Source organism: Gambusia affinis, linkage group LG02 (assembly GCF_019740435.1).
Source record: "Gambusia affinis linkage group LG02, SWU_Gaff_1.0, whole genome shotgun sequence".
NCBI classification, from domain to species: Eukaryota; Metazoa; Chordata; class Actinopteri; order Cyprinodontiformes; family Poeciliidae; genus Gambusia; species Gambusia affinis.
Genome location: NC_057869.1, coordinates 29,602,581 through 29,621,261, shown reverse-complemented (window position 1 = coordinate 29,621,261; position 18,681 = coordinate 29,602,581). Strand labels below are relative to the sequence as shown.

Here is an 18,681-nt window from a genome sequence, read left to right as displayed (position 1 = left end):
GGACAGCTTGATGGAGTGACACAGGGTGGTGGAGAGACAGAATTCACAGCCAGGGGGCGCTGGACTGTGACATATTACCTTTGAGAGGCGGCAGCAGCAACAGGGCTGCTCACATGACCGGGGTCCGCAGCTCAGCTGTACAGAAAGGCAAACAGAGTGTTGCTACTGGTAGCCTGATCTAACACCTTCACTGATACATATACTCCCCGTATTAACAATATTGTGTTCATACATAGTGACAACTAAACAAGGATTGTGATATGAACACAGGGCTGATGTATAGGAGAATATGAAGCTTTCCAAAAATACGGTACTCAAACCCCACCTTTTTTTTTCATTTCAGCATGTTACCATTGGAAACTTTAATGTAGTGTTTTATTGGAATTCTATGTAAAAGACAAGTATAAAGTCGTATATAAGTGTGGATGGAATGTCTTCAAAACATTAAGAAGTTTGTTTTGCCAGCAGATCTGAAAAGTGTGGCATTAAATTGAAATCTCCTTGGCAACACTTTGTAGAGTAACCTGATGCTGCAAGTAGAGTTGGAGTTTTTGAGGTTTTCCGCTTTTGCAGCTTCTAACAGGTTTCCTTCTGTAGTTGACATCAGATGTTTGCATGCACCAAATAAAAGGTCACCTTCACCTATTTGTGGTGATGAAATCACCTCTGAACCTTCAGAGACGCATAAAGACGATTATAAACTTGGACTTCTATCACTTGAAGAAGTGATATGGACTAATGCCATCAAGATCTAGAGAAACTCAAACATGTGTTTATCTTTAGTTTAACAGTGTCGTTTTAGGTCTGTCTAGAAACTTAGACAACTGCAGCTGATCCAGAACTCTGCTGCCTGCTTTCTCACTAAAACCAAGAAGATGGAGCACTTCACCCCAGTTCTAAAGTCCTTCCACTGGCTCCATGTAGAGAATAGACTTTAAAATATTCTGTTAGTTTCTAAATCACTGAATGGTTTAGCACCACAACACACTAAAGATCTGCTGTTGTTGTTTCAACCTTCCAGAACCTCTCAGGTCTTCTGGTTCTGGTTCTGCTCTGCATCCCCCGAACCAGAACCAAACATGGAGAAGCAGCATTCAGCTTCTATACACCACAAATCTGGAACAAACTTCCAGAAAACTGCAAAACAGCCGAAACACTGGGTTCCTTTAAATGTAGACTAAAGTCTCACCTGTTATTAATAATTAATATTTCCTACAATTCTGGTCTGGATTACAACATTTCATTATTTAACTTTATTCTGTCACTGTATTGTAATGTTTCTGTTTTGTTAATTGTGTTGTGTTTTATGATCCAAAGCACTTTGAACTGCCTGGTTGCTGAAATATGCTGTGCAAATAAACTCGACTAGAGTGACTCCAACAAAGGCCAGAGCGAGTAAGTTTTACCTGTCAGTGAGTTTGCAGCTGTGCTTCCATTTCCTTTCCATTATCATGTGATGGATTGAACAGAGCTTTGTGAAATGTTCAATACTTGCAACATTATTTTATACCCTATCGATGCTTTAAACTTCTCCGATGTGTTGCTGCTTGGTTTTTGTGATGCTGTTTGTTCACTAGTTTTCTAGGACTATCAGAGAACAAGGGAGAGATTTTAGTCCTGATCAGTTTAATCCACATTAAACATTATTATTAGCTGACAATTCTCCCAAGATGATTTCCATCAGTCTGCCAACTTCTGACTGTAAGACTATGTCCTGCTGTGCGAGCCATACATATGTACATAGACCCCTCAAATATCAAAGCAGATTAGCATGTGTTCATCTTGCGCTTTAAAGAATTCAGGCGCTGGATCCGAGGATTTTTGAATTATGGGAACTTTGAAATCTCTGCAGTGGTATGGTAATCCAAAATCCAAAGGACTGCTAAAGTATGTGAATGAAAGCACGCCTGAAGTAATTATGACAGAGTACAATGCTGTTTTGCTTCCAAGCACACATACACAGTATGGGGAAGGGGAGAAAAAAAAAATCATGTTTGGCTGCCCTCATGTGGATTTGAAAAACATCAATGGATTATCATAAATTTGTTTTATGGGGAAAAGGCGTTAGGAATCGAAGAATGTGAAAAAGAGATTATTACAATCTCCGAATGTCTGGGGATTTCTCACATCACTGTTTCTATTTTTCTTCTAGAGAGAGATGTGAGCAATGAATTGAAGTGTCAGGGAGGGCAAAGGAGGAATTCTCTGCAGAAAAAGTCCCTCTGATGTTGGAACAGTGGTTAATAAGAAATAGCCTCGCTATGTGCCAAACGAAAATAAGGAGGGTGTCAAAAGGCTATTCTTCACCCACGCAGCATTAATATCATTTAAGATAAGGCCTGTTGGAATCATACAGACATCGTCTAAAGGGAAGCCAGCAGTTCCCTGGGTTTGCAGCTCCTAATCAACAAAGTAACCAAAAGGACAACTGAGCAGCAAGAATTTCAGTCGTAAACATAACATGATCTGGATGCTTAATTTAACACAAAAACAACTGTTTTCACATTGCTCCTGCTAAAATAACATCATTCTGTATATTGATAATTGCAGGTATTATTTTAACGTTCATTTTGTTCACCTTGGTGTGAAACACAAACACAGAGAGAGCAAGAGAACTCAGGGTGAGAGTTGAATCACTGTTTAAAATAAGAATCAGTGCTTTCACGTTGATAGTAATAATAATTTCTGTTGTTATTAGATGTGGAAATTTTTGCCTCACATGGTGGTTAAAACAGTCCTGGTACGTAGTAATAAAAAAATATGGCTACAAAGTCACAAATTTACAAACCAACAAGCACAACTTCAGATCTGAGTGATGATTTCCTCTCGCACGTTGATGTCTTTATTTGATTTCTTTACATCACAATAAAAAACAGTAGTATTTTTGTGTTTGGGATAAATGAGTTCTTCTTTTGCTTTGGTGCTAAACGTGCAAAAATAGACCTCGTTTATGAAGAGGTATCACATAGAGACTATAACGTGCTTGGTTATTTCCATACAAGGCACATGAGTCAAAGGTAAAAATAAAAAACTTTCAATACCATTCTTATACACAGTGTCCAAAATACTTTTGGTTAGGTTGGATCAACTTTCTATTCTTGGTTGCATTTAATTTCCCAATTTTACGATGATCTGTGTTGGCTGAAAAACACAAAATTCTGTCAGTAATATGTGCTCATGATTTATTTAGGACAGCGTTCTTCTGCCATATATATTAAGAAAAATTAAGTTCATGATTTAAAGTTTTAGTCAGCAAAAACAGTGAAATATTTATGACTGAAAATGAGATAATGGTTCAGAGTGCTATGTATTTTGGAGCAAACAGCTTGGTGGCATACTGTGTAATGTGCTGCACTCAGTGTTGTCTGATTGGGCAAAACTGGACTTTTTTTGATCATGTTAGGCTGAAAAAAACAGCTTTGGGTGGGTTGTTAAAATGTTCGCAGCATTTTGCTGGTTTTTACAAAGTGTTAATAGGAAATTCTGTCAAAATACCTGTCACTGTGGCAGAGAAACTCAAAACCTGTAGAGTTTAATAAAGTGCTGTGTCACTGCACTCATTTTATTTGTTCATCTATTTTTGAATCGTCTCGAACCTGTTGTACTTGACATTGTATGTGATTAATAGTCACTGCTTATCAAGTGTCACTTTTTAACAGGATCGTAAAACAGAAATTCTAGTACGTCTTTATGATTTAAAAGAACATGGTGCCTTAAAAAAAACACAAGTGTCACTTGTTCCTCAAGAGTCAAGAGCTTTGTCTGGGTGAGTTTCTCTAGATCTTGCTGGGACATTAGTCCTTTAATCCTAGAGATGTTCTTCAGGTGACAGAAGGCCGACTTTGTAACTGTTTTTATGTGGCTCTGAATATTCAGGTCTGAGTTAGTGTTGATTTGGTGTAAGCAGCAAGGTGGCATTATGTCTTCGCTGCCATTTAGCAACACGTACAAGAATGAGTGTTTGAAGTACGTATGTCTAGTAAATGGACTTTTGAATCGCTTAGCTACCTGATGATATACTGTTACCCAACCCTTAGCATGCCAACTGTACTTTCAAAAGAGCATTACCTAAAAACAGAGATGGATGATAAACTTCAGTATGGAATGCAATATTCATTGTGAAAGGTCCTCCTTATACTGTGTCAATCTTTTGTTTTAATAATTGTTGGAAAACATTACATTGCCTTCCTGTACATTAAAAGCACTGTAGCATGCACAGTGTGATCAGCACAAATGAAAGGGTTCTACAGAGATTTTTGGTCGTCAAAATCTATTGCCACATTCCACCACAGCTCTCAGAATGTCATGAATACCTAAAATATTCAGCACAGCTACAAACACGCTACGACTCACATGTTGCACCAGAGAACAATTCGAGCATCACTAATCTCACTCCACACTGTGCTAACAGTGAAACTTACAGCATCACTTTCCATTTCAAAGTTTTAAAGAAATTATTTTTCATCAATTGGAGGAACTCAAGATGGTTGAAATTTCATGTTCAACTGATCAGTTAATTGTTCTATATGAAAAAATAAAGAAGATGAGATAGTGGCATCATAAGAAATTGAGTTACCAAGTCTTGACACAATGCACCAAAAAAAACACTTCATAAGATACATGACATAGATAGGAAACAGTGTGACAACAGCTTCAAAGTGGAGAGTCTCAAGAATTAAAATCATTTGTAAATTCACATTTTAAAGGGCTCTGCTTACAGTCCAATATTTAAATCTATTTATTTGGAGGCTTTTATTAAAGGAAAATTGGCAACACAAAACACAGATTACTGCTTGTTAACGTCTGCTCCGATCTTGGCTCAAAGGGTGTATGAGGATGCCATGTCTGGCGGGGAGCCATCAAACATTAAAGGTAGAGAGAAAATGTTTTTTATGTTCATCCCTATGACAGTGGGGGACATTTGGGGTATTGCTCCACACAGCTGTTGTGTTTTTCTATGCTGCTTTTATGTTTGGGTGTGTGTGAGTGTGTTTTTGCATTTCTCACCATGCAAGACCTAGAAGAGTGATGCTGTTTGGTAAATGTGACTGGCCACGACAAAGCCATGAACACGTCTACTTTGGCATCTTGAGTTATTTACAGATTGTGAAAGTGTGGAGTCCAAGTTTCCAATGATGACAAACCCATGGAAATAAAGAAATTGTTCTTTATTACCAACTGTTATGTACAATAATAACACTTAGGGCTATTTGTGATTTAGAAGCACAATTAAAGAAAAAAAAATGGCTTGAGTTGCTTTAACAGAAACAAAAAATAATTTTCTGCACCAAAAGCAGAGCATCATTCATTACCAAGCAAAGTCGTAAAAAAAGTTCTAACTGGAACGATTCCTACCACTAAACGTTCAAAGGAATCCAGTCGTTAGTGAACGACACATCAACACTCAGCAACTATGACTCAACTTCCTCTGATCTTATAAAATTCCTGGAATTGTTTTCTTTCCACCAGATTCTGCAGTTTTTTGTTTTTTTTTAACACTTGTCTCCAGTTTTAAGCCAGTTTTCCATCATTATTTTTACACAATCCTGTGGGAAGCTAGTTGTAGCGTCGCACATCAAATAAACGGTTGTTTACATGCAGTATCTCATGACCACTTGGCGCCGCGATGGCCCAGGGACCACAGTTTGACAAAGACTTCTTTAGAGATAAGGTGTGAATTAGGTTTTGGCTAAGATCTCTTTAAAAACTTCTGCTCTTTCTGACTCTCCACCTCCACTACGTCATCACAACGTGGCTCCTATATTAACATTTTAACAAGGTTTTTACCAGTGTTTCATTGAGCAGTAGCTGCTATAATGAGCTCTGCAGATGTTTGCTAATTGCTGCTAGCTAGTCTGAAGGAACTGAGTGGAGGAGGGCTGCTCTGTAAGCTGCAGCTTCTGCCTCACAGAGCAGAGGCAGAAGAGAAGCTGCATCTTAAAGGTGGGACTAGCTTCACCCAGGTGTTTTGCACAGCTGAATAGTTGCTAAATAGTTTCCAAAGAATCAAGGCAACACTCCAGGTATGTTTTTGATGAAGGAATAAAATTATAACATGATGCAAAGCTGAAAAAGTTGATCTTACATAAAGTTACCTCTTAAAGGCACTGAACTAACTCAAGAAAAGGCTTATAGCTAGATAAAATAAGCCATAATGATAGTGAGGTTAGTTTGAAAACATAAATAAAAGTTCATCTGAATCAATATGATTCAAGATTTAAAAATGTAACAATTCTACACAGGTTTGCACTAGGACATCGGTCAGAACAGCAAGTTTTCAATGAATAGGAGCAAGTTGTTAGCTCTGGCAACAATATACCTGAACAAAGATTAGAGTTGAATTAGATAGATGCTCCTAATGAGATTTTGACAACTGGAAATCTGGGTTGCACCACAGATGGTTTACATTGGACACTAAGGCAGGACAGCATCCCCTTATGGGAATTACAATGGGATCAGTAGGAATTTACAAAGTAATCCAAGAATTCCCTGTGAATAACACAAGCCGAACGTTATTCTCTTGCTTTCTCTGTGTATTAGAAAGATGTCAAAAGAGCAGCATCAATCCACGTCTGTGCAGAAACGATATGTCATTTTTGTCTTCTTCCACATGCATTCATCGTTAAGCTTTCGCAGTGCTTCCTTTCTCTTATTTTTTTATTTTGATTTTTTTCTCGAGCAAGCGGCTTGAAGCTGTCAGAGTCTGCGTGCCGATAACAACCTGGGGTGGAGAATGACACCTTGAGAGTGACAGATGAAAAGGATCCAAATTCTCCCCGGAGCCAACTGTATGGAGCTGATACAGGCTTCTCCCCATTTCTCTGCCCATAGCAATCCACCACATTAACCTCTTAAAATAGGGGGTCAAACCTTAGTTTTGACGCCAGACCCTTCCCAGAACTCGGAGCCGCAACAAAGAGACGGTGGAGGAAAATTGACTAATTGTCTTTCCAACTTGAAGTGTTTTAATCTATTACCACAGACACTGAGTGATAAAGAAGAAGTGGAAGGGCATGCAGCGGTGAGTTTGAAAAGGAAAGTGACTCCAGGCAACCACCTTCTGATCAAAGCTCTTAAAGTCTTCTTTAGGAGTCCCCAACTACGATTCTGATAACAAAAAAGTGTTTGGTTCCTCACAGATTTGTTCTGTTTTCAGATAATCACACATACTTTAATATGAGATAATGACAATCTGAGCCAATACAAAATGCATTTAAAATTTTTTTAAATTATTCCATGTATTAAAGGGCAAAAACTTTAAATCACAATAGCTTGACCCTATGAAAACAATCTCCCTAAGCCTAATAACAGATTTGACATCTGTTGAGGGTTTTGAACATGCACAGCCCGTTTAATGTCACAGTTTGTCATTTGGACTCCAAAGCCTCAATTTGGATGTTTTGTTTGTGCTATTTAGAGGCAGATTTACTAATGTGCCTCAGTTTTTAATTCTGTAGTATAAATAAAGTGTATTTAAGCTTAAAAGTCTGCAAGGAGACAGTCAGTCAGCTCCTGAAGCTGCATAGAAACGCCAAATGATTGCACTAGGACCATCAACATCTTCCAAAATGTTGATGACCTTTCTTTTTTTTTTTTTACTTAGATCTAAAGTTGTTTGGATAGCTTTTTCCCCTTAGGAAATGACAAATCATCATTTAAAAACAACATTCTGTATTGGGTTGGGACTTCAGTTCCTTCATTTCCAATTCATTAATTTCATAGTAGCAACAGAAGAAATCGTTAAGGCGGGAAAATTCTTTTGCCAGAACCAAACTAAGACTCCTGACTAGAGTTGTTGAGGAAGCCTTTCTTGCAGTAAGTGTCTATTCCATCTGAAGAATCAGACTCCTAAGAGGAAAGGTGACTGGACCTGGCGCCGCATACATCCTGTGTCACTCTGATATTTACCCTTATAGTGAAGGACACCGGGAACAAACTCCCCCCTCATCCCTTCAATTAAGAACAAGCAGCTCTTGGATTGCGGACAGCGCTGGTCTGGCTTTTATGAAGGTTGCTGACATTATAAGTGACGAGCGTTTCTTACTCCTTGAAGTTGAACTCGAGGAAAAGGTAAAGGTTGGGTGACTCACACGCCGATGCGGAGATTAGAGATTGCTCTCCCGGGACAAGTGATCCCTACCCCCCATGTACTCCGGGCTCCCCTTCTTCCGTCTCTTAGCTTTGCTTTGCTCTCGTGTCTTCCCAGAGCGAGGTCCCATGCTGTGCGGCAGATTGAAGACGCTGCGTTTGGAAATCAACTGCTTGGCTAGGTAATTTGGCTAATGGACTAATCTCAGCTAAACTTTTGTAAATGAGGGTTTTATGAGGTGACTCTGTGAAAGAAACATTTCACCAATGTCATGGATGATAAACATGCAATTGAGCAATCACATTGAGATGAAAGCCGTACTGGAGCTGTAGGGGAATGGAACTCTGCATCCTTTTATCTCCCCATGGTAATGGTGTCTCGATCTATTATATCCATGTACAATCTCAATTGGATTTCTTTTTTTTTAGACCCACTAAATCACAGAAATGACTGCATATTGTTTCTGGTGATGGAGGGTACTTGAAACTTCTTAACTTTGTTGCAATATTTTAATTGTACGGAACATTTCATTTCAGGGATAATAAGTTCCATTACCATTTTTCAGATTCAAAATTGCTAAAGAAAATGTCTATACTGGAACTTTTTCATTTTTTATTTTTTTTTTGCTGTTTAAAATGAACCAGAAACATTTGTCATACACCCAGGCTTGGTAATTTTGGGAAAACCAATTTTGCATATTTTTGCCATTCTCTGCTCCACAGTAAGCCTCAGCATAATAATAGAAAAAGCAGGTTCTAAAATAACATTTTGACTACCTTACACCATTAGTCTGCCACCCTCAGCTTATTGGAGGCTGGAAAGCTTTGTCATATAGGAGCCTTACAAATGACCCACATTTGCAGGAATTAAATTAGTACTTTTCTCTCTTTTTTTTTTTTGGTATTTAAATAAAAAATAAAAATGCAGATGATGCCAAGCATGCTGCCAGCCACTCACCTAATGATTTAAAAGCTCCAGCTTTGATCAAGGCAGGTTTTTTTTTGTTGTCTTTTTTTTCTTTCATTCTTGCGAGTACATCTTGGTCGCTTTTCTCATTCCCTGTATATCCGTCATTTTCACTCGTCTCTCTCTGAAGTGATAAAATCACAGACCTCATTTGGAGATTTAAATGAATCCCATCAACCAATCATTGGTAGACAAGAGAAATGGGTGAGGAAGCTGAGGCAGATCCAGAGAGTTCCATCTGATTTTAATTTAACACAGAGGCATTACTAAATTTAATGACTGCGCCTTCGCCCGAGCTGTGTTCTTTGCATCTGTAGTTTTGGGATTATAACTATCAAAGCCTTGGGCCGGCGGAGCGGCCTGCAGCTGCACCGTCGCCGACTGGAAACCCTTATTGTGTCCTTCCTCCCCTAAGCTCAGAAAAGCAATTTCAAGCAGTGACATAAACTTTGATGCCGACGTGGCCGCCGAATGAACCGTCAGACAGACAATATGTCGATTCTGATTAAGACTAACCGGCGGTGTGATGAAGGAGGGCGGAGGGCCGGCCGAGGTCTCTCGCACCATATCTGCTCAAACGAACTCCAAATTGTCTCACCCTGGAGGTCAAAAGCACTCTGGATGCAAAATCTTCAACACAAATGGAGACTGGCGCGTCTTGTTTGCCTGCTGACGCTGGATATTGCGGATCCGTGTCCGGTACTGAAGCGGAGAGCCGGTGATTGGCAGGTAAATGGCCGCTCTGCAGTCCGACAACGTGGCTGTCGGAGTGCAGAGCCCGCACTGTCCTTGACCCGCAGCTCTACCTGAGACGCATACAGTCGGATTAAACGCCCTTCCCATCGAAGACACCCAGAGGACTCGACCCTTTCGGTTTCCGCTGCAGTGATAACCCTATATTTCATCGACACAAACAGCTCAAAGATAATAGAGAGGAACAGCTGATGTGCTACAGATGCTTTTTTTTTTTTTCGATGTTGTGCTGCTGGCGTCCATACTTTCCTTGATTTATAGCTCAAACTACCGTAGTCTTGTTTGCCTATTTGTCAAATAAAAGGTTTATCTCTGAGCACTCTATAGATAATTTATTTGACAGCATAACATAAAAGGCTTGTGTTTCTACTGGTGACTCAAGAGTTTGTTTTTTAAAAATGAGCCACAGGCTGTTTATGTTGGGAAATGTGTATTTCTTGGTGTGCTGCGAATGTCCTCTCTTGACTGCTTCCTGCAAGAGTTCAAATTCCGGTGCAGTCCTGCAGGCTGGAGGAAGTGGGGGAGCCCACAGATTGACATAATGGAGAACGGCGCCTGGAGGAGGCCACAGCGTGTGTGTTTGAAGCAGAGCATGCGCATGGACGCAGTGTGTGTTCTGGGAGCTTTTCTCCTGCAGGTGGTTCTCTGATGGAGACTGGAAGGTTTACATCCACCAAACCCCCTGGAGTCTAATAAGCTCTGAAAAAGTTTTATACCTATGTTCCGGTGGCCCTTCTACCTTCATACCCGCAAACACTTTAAGTTGTAGAAAGTCTGTCCATAAGTACGTTGCCTTTCAAAAGTTCTTATACTCCATGAATCTTTTCCACATTGTTAAAAATACATAATTTGACTTTTTTATTGGTACTTTGTTTTTAATAAACCAACATGATGCTCCTGAAAATTGTAATATAACATATAGCATCATGAAGACCAAGAAACTCAGCCAGGGTGTCTGTGTATTCTTAACAAGTATTAAAAAGTCTTCTAGTCATATCTTAAATTAAGACTTTCTTAAATTCAGAAATAAAGCTAGCCAGCTAGATAGAAAGCTTTTTTGCGTCTATCATGTATGGATGCAAATTTATATTCGTCTAAAATTAAGGCTGTCTTAACTTCACAAGCTCTTAAATTTAGTTGTAGTAGTATTGTTAATAAAACATATATGAAGTTTTTTTTTTCACTGGACTTTTCTGTCAGGGAAAGTTTGAGTGGCGCATAAATCTATTCATTGTGTTCTGAGACTAGATGTGATTCAGGCTGCTGCTAACTAGCTGCTAACATTCCCGTAGCTACTCAGTAACTAAACAGTTAGCTAGCTAACTAGTGAGTTTTGTGTCTATCATGGGTAAGTGCTGTCTTAAATTCAGAACAAAAATGTAAGTGTGTGTCATAAAATGGGTAGACTGTGGTGAGGATGGACACAGTAGTGAACATGATGGTTTAATGAGTCACTAAAGTATACAGACGTCCAGACAGCACAGGTGAGCAATAAGGCAAGGAGCTCAGAGACTGGTAGCAACTAAAAGCTAGCTAGCTAAAAGTGCAAATTTATTAACGTTTGAGTGAAATAAGTTCATTTTTACCATTGTCTCACTTCTGTTGCCAACTAATCCAAGGCTGTAGTGTATTCTGGATACTCTGGGTGTAGAGAACCAGATTCTGTGTGATAAGCACAATGCTGCTGCCAAAAGCCACTAACAAACCCCAGAAATGTCAGCTTTTGCTTAACTACAGCTAATGAATAGTTTAGATCCAAGGATATGTTGAATGGCCTAGTCAAAGTCTTAACCTCAATCCACATCTTCACAGATCTGGATAAAACTTTCTTTTTATCACTGACAAAAGGTGTTCAAGGCTTATCGTGACATATGGGAGAGGGATAATGGTGGAAACAGTCCTGTTTACACCCGACCCCACCCTCCAAACCAGCGCACCCCACCAACCACAGCTTGAAAACACCTGCAGTTAAGGTCACACACCCTCCCTCCCGCCAGCCTGCACTGCAGCATCAAAGCTCCCCCTCCGCCCTCCTCACTCTCACCCTCCCTCCGGTTAACTATCCGCGCTGCTTTTTGATCATTTGTTTACATCACAGAATGCATTTTTTATGGCACGTCCAGATTCTCTTTGAGCGTTTTGCTTTCGCCCTCTGGGGAACATCACAGCGCTCTAATCCGCCCACTCTGGAATTGTCTGAGAAGATACGTGGTTCTTCATCTTTGAAATTTCTCGAGCCCTTCTTTGAATTTCCATTAGCGCAGCCACGATCATTTCATTCCCCACAGTCGGTGATGAAACTGCGTGATTATTGATGTCTACCAAGAGGAATTTAAATAACTCCCAACAGTTTTGGGGTTCTGTTCTGCGTTTCTTTCTTTCTTTTTTCCCCATGTGTTTTAACTCTTATTACAAACATGGAATGACAGTCGGTTTGTGATCATCAGCCTTTATTACCCAAGCTATTTAGCCAAATGGTGACTACTATGAAACTGTGACAGTCCTTGGCATTTTTGTGTGTATGGCAGATGGAGACAAGAAAACGTCATCAGTGGAGTAATCTGTGGAAGTCTTCTTAGCATGTGTGCATGATCTCAGAGCATATGTCCTTTAAATTTAGCTAATGGCATCTTTAGCAAGTCTTTGCTGCTTTTTTCTTTTCTTTTTTTGAAGAAGCTTCATTTGTGGTGTTTTGGTATTTTCTCTGATAGTAGAGAAGTTGTCCTTAGGTGAAGCACAGTTTTGATCCAGGACGGCACGGTTATTTATTTTCTTTCTTTTTTTTTTTTATAACACCTTTTATTCAATAAGATAATTTCTTTAGCTGCTGGAACATGTTGCTCAACTGCTTTAGGCTTGACACACTAATGTGGTGAGAAAACTCTTGTTCTCACACCACCATTGTAGTGGAATCTGAAAAGACATTTCAGTATGCATCACTGATTCCTGGTAAAAGTATTCATGCTTTTCCACATTTTAATGCACCAATATATCTACATGACTCACAAGCGTCATCGCCTCGTGTTTTATTAATTTCATGTTCTAGTGTTCTCTCTAAAAGTATTTCAAGCTAAATATCTGTCTTCACAAATGAAGACATTCATTTGTGAAGACAGATACATTCCTGTCTTCACAAATGTAGACATTTATGTCTACATTTGTGACATACATGTCATGATACATGTATCTGTCGCCATGTATCATGGCAACAGATACATTCCTGTCGCCATGTTTGATTCCAGACAGGAAGTAGTTGTTGTTTTGAAGCAATCTAATTGGCAGATATAGACTTTAGCTTTGCACTGCACTGTAGCATGCTATGGGTTTAGCATGTATAAAACAACATTCAGGGAGGGATGTGTGTTGGTTCATGCTGAGGAAAACTTTACTGAACATATCCCATGTGTATGATATTACCTTTTTAAACAATGCGGCAGAGATATTGATTTTTATAAAGACCCAACTACGTGCGTACAAGGTCGGAAATTGAAAGAGCTAACTTACGCAAAAAATGAGCTGATGCATTTTTGTACAACAATCCTAATTAACCACAAAAACCTCCACACACCTAAACATGATCTGCATCTATTAGCTCGGTGACGTTTGAAGACAGCGGGTTTCCAAAGGTTTTAGTTAAGAGTAAAAAAAGTACAAAATGCTGAATACATCAAATGTATTAGATTTTGTTCCAAAAAAAGCAAATAAACCATGTTGTGATGCACTACTTCGGTTTAGTCTGCCACATAAAAGCCCAATAAAAAACATTCAAGTTTGTCGCTGGGACGTGACAATCAGAAAAAGTTCAAAGCGTATAAATACTGTTGCCAGGCACTTTCTCCTGACCACTGCAGACATCCTGCGCTCTCACGCTGTGACCAGAATGTTTCGACCCTCGTCAAAGTCACTCCAATCCTTACACTTGCTGCACTTGCACATTTTCTTCCCTTGCAGCACAGCAGCTTCAAGGAGAAAACGTTCACTTGTTGCTTGATATATAAGCCTCTCTGCCAGATTCCAGGACAACGATATCATCAGTGCTTTTACTTTCCACTGTCAGCGGATGTAATGTTAGAGCTGATTGGACAGTGGAATAAGGACGTTGGTTGTTTGTAGTTTCACCTAATCTAAAACACTGAAAAGACTGGACTGAATGCAACCATGCAGCATATTTTAAAGTTGTCTGTTCTTTTTCCAAGGACTGCAGCCAGTAATTACTCATTTTATTGTCACATCATGTTTTTCAGACGATTTTATTTTTGATCTGGTATTTGAAGTGTGAAGAGCACAGTGGCCAACAGACGCAGACATGCAGCAAACACACAGCGAACACACGGCAAACACACGGCGAACACACAGCGAACACACAACGAACACACGGCGAACACACAACGAACACACGGCGAACACACAACGAACACACGGCGAACACACAACGAACACACGGCGAACACACGGCGAACACACAACGAACACACGGCGAACACACAACGAACACACGGCGAACACACAATAACACACAAAAATGTTGCAGTCACAGAAAATAGGAGCAAAAGCCTTCAGCTCACTAAACAAATGAAAACAAGACATGTTGCGACCTCAGGAAATAGAAGCAAAAGGAAAAAACGATGCAAACAGCAACAGGTCAAAAGCTGCTGCGTACTTTGATGTTCGATTAAACTGAAGTGCTCCAGGGCAGTAGAGGCAGCATAGAGTCAGTAGTATTACCTCTGTAAATATGCTGATGTTCAATATTGTAAAAGATTGCGTATTTCAGAAAGGCATAATGTATATCACACTTTTTCTTTCTTCCTTCCTCCATCTTTTTTTCTGGACATCCCATTAAATCGTTTCCCACAGACAGATGGTTCTTACTTGTTGATCGACCCCTACTGGTCTGGAGGACCTTCCGTTTTGTAGCGGGAGCTTGCAGCATTTTCTACTTGGTGTTGTTTTTATTAATTGCATCATTTTACTCCTTTCTCCTATTAACTGTGGTTGCAACATTTTGTTAATGAGTGCAGCATTCGTTTTAATTGTGTGCTTTTGCATCTATTTTCTGTGATTGCAAAATTATAATTTTTTTGATTTGCTGCACTTTTCTTTTTTTTTTTTGTATTTGCATGTTTTGGAGTTTAAGTCATTCATGTGTTTGCGGCCTGCTGCACCTTTGCAAACCTGTCACATTTGCAAAGGCTTTAATCTTTTATGAGAAAACTCAATCTGCAGATAAAGACCAAAATCTTCCCCTACAATTTCTGCTTTAACGGTTTGAGGAGAACATCTCGGAAACAGGCCTTGCTGTTGTAGGCGAAGTGAGAAGTTATTTGAATAAAATTTATCATTCTCTCCCTCTCTGTCTTCTCCTTACACATCCTTTGATGCTCGCTAACTGAGCAGCCAAAAGGCCGTCGTAGTGAAGGAACTACGACACAGTTATTCTTTCTTCGTGACAGGAACCTAAAAGTTTGCTGATACAAAGGTCATAAACCGTCTTTGATAACTCTGGATTTCCTGTCCTCCGGCTCTGCTCGCACTCTGATGAAAGGGAATTTTTAATTTGATCCTTGTGCACGCCATACAAGCTGACAATTAATTCACACAAAAAGGGAAAGGTTAGTTAAATCACCATAAGGCATATAAAACATTCTGGCAACTAAGCCCAGCACTGGTTTATAGATTGAATGCACTAATCATTTTCCTAATCTGTTTCTAATGAGCTGCATAACTGGCTACGTTAGAAGTTGGTTGGCAGCAAGTCGAGACCAAACATAATAATGTAATTATGAATTTTCACCAATTTGTATGTAAGTTCCTTTGGCAATGTTGCTGTAATACACAGTTTAGTGTGCTGGATGTGCAGCACCTTGTTTGGTTGCATTTCTCATGTGACTACAGAGGGCTGCCATTTTTAAAGCATATTTAGTCTAAAAGGAAATATTTAAAAAATATATATAATTTTAGATCTGCAATAAAAAAAACAGAGGAATACAATGAACTCAATGTCGGCTACAAATCAATGTTTAATCCCAACTCTCTGCTGTTCAGTTAAAAAATCCTTGAAAAGTCATTTCAGTCATTTTATTTCAAACGTGAAGCTCACAGAATATGCTGATTAAATCCACACAGACTGATATTTAAAGAATTTATTTAGTCATGTTGATTGTGGCTCGTAGCTGATATCAAATCCAATACTCGGCTTCTCAACAATCACGGCGTTACATTTTAACACAGAAATGTAACACAATCATAGTGAAGTCTGTGTTTGTGACTGTTGTACTGTGCTGGTTTCCACCCTGTTCGCTTTGACCTGTATCCAGTGAAATTATTGGAAAGTTGAACACGAGGAGAAAATGTGACAAAAACAAAAAAGAAAAACTGCAGCCTTGAAAGGATTCAAAAGAATTGAAGATTTGGGACTGCTACGTCTTCCCCAGACTCTTAACTCACTGCCTCTCCAGGAACCTTTCCATTTAGTCCAGATCCTCCAGGGAAGCATTTGCCCAAACACCTAAAGGGCTACCCATTAATTATTGAAATAATCAAGAAATTCTCAATGAATAATCAAAATGTCCATCCATCCATCCATCCATTTTCTTTACACCCTTCTTCCCTAAATGGGGTCGGGAGGGTCGCTGGTGTCTATCTCCAGCTGCGTTCCGGGCGAGAGGCGGGGTCACCCTGGACAGGTCGCCAGTCTGTCACAGGGCAACACAAAGACATACAAGACAAACAACCATGTACACGCACACTCACACCTAGGGAGAATTTAGAGAAACCAATTAACCTGACAGTCATGTTTTTGGACTGTGGGAGGAAGCCGGAGAACCCGGAGAGAACCCACCATGCACAGGGAGAACATGCAAACTCCATGCAGAAAGATCCCCGGCCGGGAATCGAACCCAGGACCTTCTTGCAGCAAGGCAACAGCTCTACCAACTGCGCCACTGTGCAGCCCATTAATCAAAATGTCTTGTTAGCAAATGGTTACTTTTGTGAAAACCCGTTCTTAACACTACACTACACTCTTAACTTCCTGTAGCTGATAGCTTAGCCACAATGCTAGAATTAGCACTATGTTAGCTAATGTTTGTTGTTTAGTGAGCTAACTGAAGCTAGCTTACTTAATCTAAACATTATTTTGGTAGGGGATTAATAAATATTCCCTTAAACCTCTATTATTTGTTTATGAATTTAATGGAACAAACAAAAAATTTTTTAATTTATACATTTAATTATATCTCTCCTATAGATTACTTATTGCTACCTGTAATCTTTTTGCTAAATATTTACAATCAGTCAGTGAATTAGCATATTTTGAAAAAGTTCAATTATTTCAGGAACTTTATTCCTGAGTGAAACACGGTATGTAGATTAAATACACTCAGATGGATGTTTATTTAGCTTTGATTTCTGTTGAGTATTTTCCACTTAACACAACTTAACATTAGAATACCACTAAACCAATAAATATATTGTTTTTAAATACTGAAATGTGAATGTAATGAAAAGTGTTAACGTTGCCATTTTTAAAAGGTACATTGAATCTGACAAATGAGACTCATCAATACTTATATTCTAATGTATTGAATATGACTGTGTTAAAATAAGCTTCTTACATAATATTAAGCATAATATACATCACTAATTAAACATGGTTTAGAATGGTTTGGAAAAACATGCTCCATTGCCAGATTTTGAGCCAAGAAAATCTGATTGTTTCCTCCAGAACAATCTGGTGAGGTTTGTTGTCTGTCAGCATCACAACTGCTGGGTTTTTTGTTTTTTTTTTACTGTGTGTTCCATGCCATGTAGGAGGCAGAGAGGCTGAGAAAAGACTTGTGAAGTAGAATGGATCCTCACTTACAGTGCAGCATTCACTCTAAATGTAAATAAGAGAGTTTGGGGGGAGTCTGCTGGGCAGGTTGCATTTGCACGCTGTAGAACATACAGTCCTGAGTCCGCACAGATGACAAAACGCTCTCACCGTGGCTGGCCCTCATCGGCAGCTATCAGTCTCAAATATCATGGAACACACAGAGTGGAGATTAGGCCAAGTAATCTGCACATAATGGGAGTCAGAGAGGCAAACATTCTGAGCCACACAAAGTGAGACACTTGGAGCACAAAAAGAAACAATAGAGCTCTCAGCAGACGCTTAACACACATAAATACTCTTCCCACGCACGCTGGAACTGAAAACGCTACACTGTGTTCATTATCCATAAAGCAAAAAGTCACTTTTTTTTAGTATTCTCGATAATTACATTTTAAATACATACTGTGCCCTGCTCTGTTATTCCTACTCCTACATATTTTCCACATTAAGTCAGATTCCATCCACAAACTACATTGTAGAACCTTCGGCCCAATCTGAAATCCTGTGCAGCCTGTCGACCCGATGATGCCGCTGCCACCATGTCTCATAGTGGACATTGTTGCATTCGGGGTAAAGACCGCCATGTTGGTTATCTGACAAACATTGATGTTTTTTTTATTATTCATTTTCAGATTCTCTGCGTCACAAATGAACTTAAGTAAACAAACTACAGCACCAGTGGGAGAAGAAATTCTAATAAAAATGAAATTAGATAATTACACAAAACCGGGTGTGACATTCTGGACAAAATTCAACCATTTTGGCAAATAGTTTTCAAAAATTACCACTTGTAACCATGGCTGTCTTTCCGATTGCAAGAGTCCTATGTGTCAAACCAGTTCACTCATTGACCTGAGTCTACTGCTGAAAAAAACCTTGCATTGCCATGTACCTAAAAACCGTCTGCAGAACTTGGCAAACTTTAGATCCCAACCACAAGAAAGTCTCATTAAAACCAGGCAGGAAAAGACAAACATTGAAATTTCTTGCTGTGCAC

General features: G+C 39.4%; 1 protein-coding gene across 1 annotated transcript in view; it reads left to right on the top strand.

Annotated features, from left to right (window-relative positions):
- The window catches only part of cdh8 (cadherin 8), a 374,224-nt gene that overhangs the window by 69,285 nt on the left and 286,258 nt on the right, over positions 1–18,681 (top strand). Inside the window, exon 4 of the mRNA XM_044135659.1 lies at positions 8,207–8,270. The gene's annotated coding sequence lies outside the window, so the exon portion shown is untranslated. The remainder of the gene's footprint in view (positions 1–8,206; positions 8,271–18,681) is intronic.